Below are 9,291 nucleotides of genomic sequence, written 5' to 3' on the forward strand. Positions count from 1 at the left end.
ACGAGGATGGCGAAGGGAGAGAGGGCGAAGAGAGAGAGAGAGAGAGAGGAAGTGGAACGAGGATGGCGAAGGGAGAAAGAGAGAGGAAGTGGAACAAGGATGGTGAAGGGAGAGAGAGGAGGGAGAGGACGAGCAGGCCATTCCCTTAAGTCGACGCTGGCCTTTCCACATGGGCTGTGCCATTGTTAAATCAATATAAGCGCCGACGAGCTTTGCTGAAGCTCGTGTGCCGTTTCTTGGCCCCTCCGGGATGATGGGGTAGGAAGTGCTTAAGCGAACAAAGCTTTAAAGCGGCGATGTAACAGGGTCTAAGCGAGGTGAAAACGCCACTAAAAGCGGCGGCCACAGCCCTCCTAAAACAGATGCATTTCCACCACCATATATATTTAGTTAGGAATATTACTTTCTTACTATTACCTTACTAGAAGTAGATAAGCTTACAGAGGTCTATTTCTAATAGATCTACCGACTTTACAGCTTACCAGCCTCTATTACTAGTAACTTAGGCACGCAATTTACCTCCGAATTTTAGTAACACCTCTGCTGTTAGTTATAATTATTACTTAATATATCTACCGCCTTTTACCCTAAAACTAATAGTTAAACGGAAATTACTAATATAAATATAAAGAAGTACTTACAGGTATATATATAGTATATATAAAATAACTAGTATAACTTACTACCCTCCGCGGAGCTTATTACTAATACTTATATTTTGGCTATAACAGGCCTGTCCCCCTTTTTTACTAATTACGGCTATAATCTTTACTTAGAGCTTAAGCCACCCGCCGCCGATAATAAAAAGGTATCTAAGAATAAAGAAGTTAAGCGCAAGCTAGCTAATAATCTAGCTTAATACCTTAAAAATATTAAGGTCTACTTTTAGAACTATATTATATAGGCTTAGAAAAAATAGGCTTACTAAGTAAACTGCTACTATAATACTACGGCAGATATACGCGTTAATAATATAGATTAGCTTAATACTAAAAATATTAAGCTAAAGTATACTAAAAAAGCCCTTAATAATAAGTTTATAGGCCCCTTCCGGGTAAATAAGGTTATTAATTACAGAGCCGCGTTTTAACTAGACCTTCTGTTAGACACTAAAATCTATAATATCTTCCACTCTTTACTTCTCCGGCTGGACACTTCTAATCCTATTAAAGGCCAGGACCGGCCTAAACCTATACCTCTGCCCGAGCTAATCTAATAGGATAATAATAATAAGCCTGTTAAAGAATAGATAGTCGCCTAAATTATTAACTTATAAATCCAGGATAATAATATATAATATAAGGTCTACTATATTAGCAGTATATAACCGTATAAATACTAGCAACTATTAAAGAATATTAAAGGTTGCCTAAATAGAGTTTTTAATTTCTATTACTATAACCCTTAGAAACCTAAACCACTAGCTTATTTTATTAAACTAAAGAACTAGGCACTACCTACTTAATAGAACTACTAAAACGTTACTATATTATTATAATAGTCTAATACACCTTAAAATCCTGCGCTGCTGTTAGATAGTAGAATTAATTCGACTAAAAACGCCTACCTATATAGTTTTATTAGCACGCTCTACCTATATATAGAGCTACGCCTATATTAGCTGTCTACTATATAAGTTTATATAGTAAGTTTCTTTTTATATCTATATTTTTACAAAAGCTTAGTTTTTAAAAAAGGGGGTATATATTATATTGTTCCTTAGTATTCTTTTAGTAGTTATCAAGGCCGCAGGTTATTATATACACGGACGTCACGTGATCGCGGGCCGAGGGTTCTTCCGCCGCCCGGGGTTCTGCCGGCGCGCGCTTAACTATATAGCAGGCTTATAGCCGGAGCCTTTCTTCTCTCTACGCAACCTTATTAATAGTAATACAACCTTTTTCCAGCCATAAACCTAATATCCCCGGACTCCGGAAACTAATAGAGAAAATTATATATAAATGCAAGTATATAAAAAATAAGTTAGTATAATACGCACTATATAAACTAATAAAAAGTCCCTCTATACCGGAAAAAGTATAGAAATCTATTATATAAAACTTTATAGTTAAGCTACTATAGTCTATTAAACCTATAACAGGTATAAAGTATAATATAATATTAGTAATAACGGACCGATTAACTAAATATACCTACTTTATCCCTTACTAAAAAGTATTAATAGCAGAAAATCTAGCCTATACGTTCTTAAAATACGTTATTAGTAATTATAGGCTACTCTAGAAGATAATTTTAGACTAAAATAAGCTTTTTATATTAAAATTCTAGTAGACCTTTACTATATAACTAAGAATAAAGCATAAGCTTTCTATAGTATTTTACCCTTAAATAGACAGGTAAACGGAAAGGCTTAATTAAACTTTAGAATAGTACCTATAATACTATATTAATTACAGGCAGGATAATTAGGTATTACTACTACTAATAGCCTAATTCGCCTATAATAGTATATCTATAGAAATAATAAAGGTATTACCCTTTTTTATAAACTATAGTTTTAATCTAGAGGCGTATTAAAAACCCTAACTTAATAGTATAAAGGCCTAGAGGGCATTACTATTAATTAAAAATAGCTTTTAATAGATATCTAATTCCTATTAGTAAGGTTAGCAAAATATTATAACTAACACCGGAGTATTACACTAACCTTTAAAGGGAGGGATAAAGTCTACCTACTCTATAAAAATATTAAAATAAAATAACTAAGTATAAAGTTAGACTATATTAAGATTAGACTATTTAAAATACAGGATATTATTAGCCTAGTAAACTATAAGCTTAGGCTATCTAATAGAATAAAAATACACCCGGTTTTCTATATATTGCTACTAGAACCCGCACCACCTAATACTAAGCTAGAAAATAATATTAAGGTTAATAATAATAATAAATATAAGGTTAAGTAAATTCTAGATTCCTAATAGTATAGTTAGTAAAAAAAGTACCTAATTAAGTAGAAAAGATATAGCACCTCTAAAAATATATAGGAACCGGTTAAAAGTTTAGTAAACTGTTAGAAACTCCTGCAGCAGTTTTACCGCTAGAATTCGGAATAGCCTAGAAAAACAGCAATAGCGCACTATTTAACTAAGAAGAATTAAAGGAATCCGAAGGCAGATTGCTACTGCTTTATAATTAGAATACACAGTAGTAAAAAGGACAGCTAGTAGTGCCTAGCACACCCTAAAAGAAAGAAATATACGCGGCAGCCCCTAAGGTAAAAGGCGAGCCTTCCTACTTAGCATGCTTTTATTCTTTCTACTTAGCCTTCTTCTAGTCCGCCTCCTCTAATTTATCTAGTATAGTAAAGCTGTAATAGAGTATTTTATTACCGCAATAATAAAGAAAAGCCTTCTACTTTCTTAAGTATTAGATTTTTAAGAATACAGCTAAAAGAGCACTATATACAGCCTTTTTTTCTACTTTAAAACACTTTTCTATAGCTTCTAGCTTTGCCCCTGTAGAAGTTAGTAGAAAGAAATAGATACTATATAGGGAATAAACAATCTGCTGCTAAAGTGCTACTTATATTATACTTTGCAAAACCCTACTAAATATATTTACTATAATACTTAAAGTCCACCCAGGAAGTAACGCAGTTAAAACCCTGCTTTTTATAAGAAAAATAAGCCACTATTTTAGTACTAACTAAGAATATATAAGCAGTAAAGGTAAGGTTATTAAAATACTTAGGTTTAGGTTTTTTAACCTTAGATATAGTAAAGAAAGAAATAGAATAGTATAATAATAGCCTAGTAAGTAGGATATTACTAGCTATTTATCTAAAACCCTACTATAGAAATACTTTCGGGCCGAAAGCCTTAAAAAAGGAAGTAAGTATTATAACCTGTAATATAAACCACCTAAGCGTAAAGGCATTTATAGAAATAAGTAAGCAGATAAAACTAATTATATAAAACTAAGTTATAGAACTATAAAGGTTATATATAAAATATATAAGAATTCTAAATTCCTTTATAGACTACTAGTAAATAGGAATAATTTAAGAATAGAACAGCGTAAAATAAAAGGTTATATAGGTGCTTATTAAGAATTAAATAAGTAATAGTAAGCGTGCTTATTAAGAATTAAACGAGTAATAGTAAGCGTGCTTATTAGGAATTAAATAAGCAATAATAAGTATATAGATTTCTTAGGACGGAGCTTTTATATATAAAAACGCTCCTTTATATAAATAGGAACCTTATATTTAACTTAAGACTTTAATACTACCTATTAGAAGTAATAACCCCGTTTTATACCTAAGATTAATTTTACCTTACCTTTTAAAGACTATTATACCCCGACAATAATTTAACCTATACCCTGCCTTAAGAGAGGAACACTAAAATCGTGATTCGACCCGTATTGTCGTACGGGCGTTCCTTTCCGTCTCGTTCGAACCGCAAGGCCCGTACGAGAGTGAGAATCACGTTTATTACTAGTGCAGCGGCGTTGCGTCGTGGCTAGAGGTCGTCTTTGGAAACGTTGTCCTCAACGCCGCCAGAATAGCAGAGTTTTCACAGGTCTTGGCGGCTTGCCACTACTAAACTTGATACCCACAGACAACAGGAAGACAAACAGAGGGTTGTCGTCCATAACTATCCGACATCCTATTACCTAGGATACCAACCTAGGGCTACACCCAGTGCCTGCATCTGCTGGCAAAGCGATAGGTCTTTATTCTAATAGAATAATAGGACACCTCTATACCGGCCACGTTGGAAGCCCTTATATCTGCAACCCGATAATACCGGAACTAGGAGGACCAGGGAAGTAAGAGCAAGGACAGTGGCGGTTTAGTTAGTGGACAACAAGGGGCAATAGCTGCGCGGTGTTGAGTTATTGTAGTAACCTTTTGTCTGCAAGACACAGTTGGCCTGTCGTCGTGAGAACATTACAGGTAACGCGAAGGGGCTGCCAGTGCCCGGGCTGGCGGCCGTGGGGCGTGGTATATAATGGCAGCGACAGTCAGCTCCAGGCCTTCACGGATGCCTAGTGGACTCGTGATAGGCGCTGGTGGAATAGGAAGTATGCAGAGTATGCATGCATTCTTCCTATTTTAGTCCTCTCGTGCACGGCTGTACAAGCTCCGGCTTATACAGTGCCTCTACATGGCGAGGACGTGGTAGGGAGTATACGTGCATACTTCCCGTTTTACACGGCTGCGCGGGCTAGGCCTATACAGCACCTCTGCAGAACGGGAAGTATGCACATTCTTTGCGGCCTTCCCGTTTCACTAGCGGCCATCGCATAGGGAGGAGGATTAACACCTTGCTGGTAACACTATCTATATAGCCCGAAAGAACGGATGCGCGTGTCGGTCTATTAAGAGGCAGAGGTAAGCTGCAAGATAGGCTTAAGGAGCAAATCAGGTATATGCAGGCGGGAGATGGTTTAATCTGGGCCGGACACCGTGGAAGCACTCCGTGTGGAAAACTGTGGCAAGGAAGCTAGGCAGGTAGCTTTATGTTTGCAACTTGCTATATATTTAGCTAGCTAGATATAATATGCCTGGACTGTAAAACCCGGACAGATTTAGGAAGACGCATTACGATAGCTTATTCTATGGTGGACTTAATAGATCTACTACGTGTCCCTAATAGCTATACAATAATAAGAAGAGCGCTTAGCGCTATACACCGCAGAAGACAGGGTTTTCATCCGAACGCTGCATGGCAGCAAACGGTTTCTCCTTGTAAACTAGCCTAGATAGAACAGCTGCATGGACCCTAACGGGAGCTACACCAGCGTAATAGAATTTAATAATAATAATAATACCCTGCCTTAGTATATAATACTTAGAAGGTATAGAAAAAACAACCCGTTATACCTGCTTAGGTTACCCTTTTATAAGGCCGTAACTTCTAACTTTTATAAGAGGGTAACCTAAGCAGGCCAGCTGCGCTCCCTATAAGCGCCTTTATTAGTGCTTATAATTACTACATCGCTATATAAAAACAGTGCTTATTTAGTAACTAATAACTAATATTTTATTAGGCCGCTATCTGCAGCAATTATAGCTAAGCAGCGCTCCCTTATATTACTAGTATACTTTTTAAATTCTTCCGGTTTAAGCTTCTCCTATTCTTTCTTAGTATACTGCTATACTTCCTTTTTTATTATAGGAAACCGGTATTATATCCTCTTCTTTAACAGCCTCTAAATATTTTTAATTAGATTTAAATTAGGGGAATTTACCGGCTATTTTATTATAAGCATACCGTTCTATTCCTAGGCTAGGCGCGTTGCTTTTACTAAGTAAATTAAGGTATTATTCTCTATAAAAATAGGCTAGTATTATAGTATCTACTATAATTCCTATATAAAAGTCTTAATATTAAGGTATATATAGGTATAGTAGATATTACTATTTATTATCTTTTTTTTATATCCTAACTTAATTAACTAGTTTTTTTTAAAAATAACTAAAGGTTTTTTATTCCTATAGGAAATACTGCTATAAATTATCTAGCTTAAATACCCTCTAAATTTAGGGACACAGCAATTAATATTATATTTCTCCTTAGCGCTTTTAGTAATAAATATCTAGCCTTTACTAGTTTAAATAGACGCTTTATCGGTCTATATAACTGCTACCTATATCTTAAAAGTTTATTCTAGATAAGAATAGGCCTATTTTAGCCGGGTATTTTATTATTTAGATGTAATAAGGGGCTTTTCTATAGCAATACGGCGGAAATAGCCCTCTTTTTTAAAGGCCTTATATAGGAATTGCTTGCAGGCAGAGATGCCCTCTAGGAAAGCAATCTCCTCTAACGGCTTCCTTTAGTGGAAGCAATTAAGCTTAGCCCGGGCAATAAGGCGCTGTCGAGTTGGAGTATTAAGATTCGGCTTCCTTCCCCTCTGCTTTTAAGGAGTCCAAGTATCCTTTTGGAGAGAGGCAGAAATTGCACTGCAAGAGACACCAAGACGGTGACCGATCCTGTCGTGCGTCCAACCAGCGTAGCGATTAAGCGTATATGCAATATCACGCTCGCGGACAGAGAGCCGGGTTCCTGGCTGTTGAAGGACAGGATAACGAAGAAGGGGAGGGGGGTGGTGGCCACGGTTCCGGCGTACAAGATTCGGCATTGTATGGCGTGTACAACCTTGTATCTCGCATCACGATTGCTTTATATTACCTGTGACTTGTATTTTTATAGCTTCTTATAGCTTCTGCTGCTTATTAATTATTAGATTACAACAGAAGCCATCCGTTTCTGGCTAAAACGGCGCCAACGCTAGCAGGGAGCGCAGCTGGCCCGCTTAGGTTACGGACGAGCTTAATTACCACCCCCCTATTCTCTCCGCATCACCCCCCTTTTCTCTTCCTGCCACCCCCCCTACATCTAGCCTAGCGCCGGCCCGTATTAATATTGTTCCACCAATCATATTCACTCGCTTATTAGATACGTAAAACGGCAAGGCTATACAAATCGGAAAGGATGTATACACGAATCGCATAGGATGTATATATATACAACAACAACAGTCTATTCACTCCATCTACTCTAGCTAGTCTAGAAGCGGAAAGCGCCTAGATGGCCGCCTCTTAATTGCTGATTGAAAGGAACGCCGTATACACCATTGTACCAAGGTCTTACACCTAAAGATTCTCCTTCACTACGAACAGCCTCTTCCTCAGGAGTACACAGAGGGCCATCCTCAAGCGCTGTTTGACTGTCAGGGACTAAGGAAATAGAGCCCTGGGCCGCTGTTAGGGTGCCTACTTGTCCGGCGGAGAGGTCTGGTGCTGTATTTATGAACTGTACAGGATTGTTGAATACTACAATGGTCCTCTCGACCGCCGGCGTGTCTGTAGAGACACCTGCCATAGTAATTTGGCTGGCTGGTGTCGCAATCTGCATCGATTGTGTTGGTTCCTGTCCACTTGCAACACTCTGCTCTTGTTGTGCACGAGCAGTAGTCTTACGAGTTCGCCGGAGATGTGATGTTCCTCCACGTGATCCTGGTCCTCCACCACGCCGTTGTGCTCGCTGCGCTACGCTCACTGGATCTTGTTGAGCATCAATTTCGAATTGAGATTGATCACGTTGAGTTGAGTTGACAGATACAGATGCACGGCCACGGCCACGGCCACGGCCACTGCCACTGCCACTGCCACTGCCACGGCCACTGCCACGGCCACGGCCTGCTGTTGTTTGACGAGGTGCAGCAGAGCCCGTTGGCCGGCCTTTACGACGCTGTACAATTGCTGGAGCCTCGATGAGAAGGAGAGGATCTACAGGAAGGTCCACCTCGTTTGGAACAGGACGATTGAACCACCAGTGTTGATGAACATCCTCTAGCACAACTTTATACTCAGCTGTCGATGTAGCGTGCAGTTTTCTGTGTATTTCGTGACAGCATGGCATGCCGTACGTCCCTCTGAATGTTCTGTTGCATATCAGGTTAAAATCGTCATCCTTAGCCTTCTTGATCTGCTTGGCGATCAATCGGAGGCCCTGCTCAGTAACTTTTCCAATAACCTCACTAAATTCGGGCAGCTTTACCTCGTGCTGAGGAGCTCTACGTTGTCGGCCAAGCTGGTCCTTTAGCTCTACACCTTGGCGGTGAATGTATTGAGATAGTAGTGTAACTACATCATATAAGTCACCTGTCGAGATCTGAAGATATGATTTGATGCTGCCGTTTGAACCTTCGAGCCGTAAGGTTATGGTGTTGCCGAAGTGCGGCAGAAGGCCAGTATGATACGTAGCAATCTCCTTTCTATATGGCCACCACTCTTCAGTAAGGTAATTAATCAGGAGTTATTTGTGCGCATAATCTGATTTTATCTTGTTCCAAGCGGCCACAAACTCATCCTCTATAGGTTTTGCCAGGCAGAAGTTAAGCTCGTTAATGAATTTCTTTCGATCTTTCTGTATAGCCTTAATCTCAGCTATTGTTAGATCTTAAGAGGCACGTGCTGCATCCTGTAGATCTATAGCATTAGTTGCTGCTTGCTCATCGTCCTTCCAGATAGCCATAGCCTTGCTGGCGATGTTCTTCTGCACGTGCCATTTGCACAGGAGTTGAGGAACAGTAGGAAAGAACTCAGCCAGCGCATTCTTAAGTGCTAGCTCTTTATCTATAATGAAAACGCCTGGCGAAACTCCTAGGCGCTGGCATATAAGATAAAGCTCACGTACTGCAAAGATGTAGTCCCCCTCTTCTTCTCCTGGAAGGAAACAATAGCCTAGCTCATAGTTCCTGCCCTGGTTGGTGACGCCGTTGATATGGAGAAGCGGCATCTTGAACTTATTT

Source organism: Mytilinidion resinicola, assembly GCF_010093595.1.
Source record: "Mytilinidion resinicola strain CBS 304.34 unplaced genomic scaffold BDZ99scaffold_5, whole genome shotgun sequence".
In the NCBI taxonomy this organism is placed as follows: Eukaryota; Fungi; Ascomycota; class Dothideomycetes; order Mytilinidiales; family Mytilinidiaceae; genus Mytilinidion; species Mytilinidion resinicola.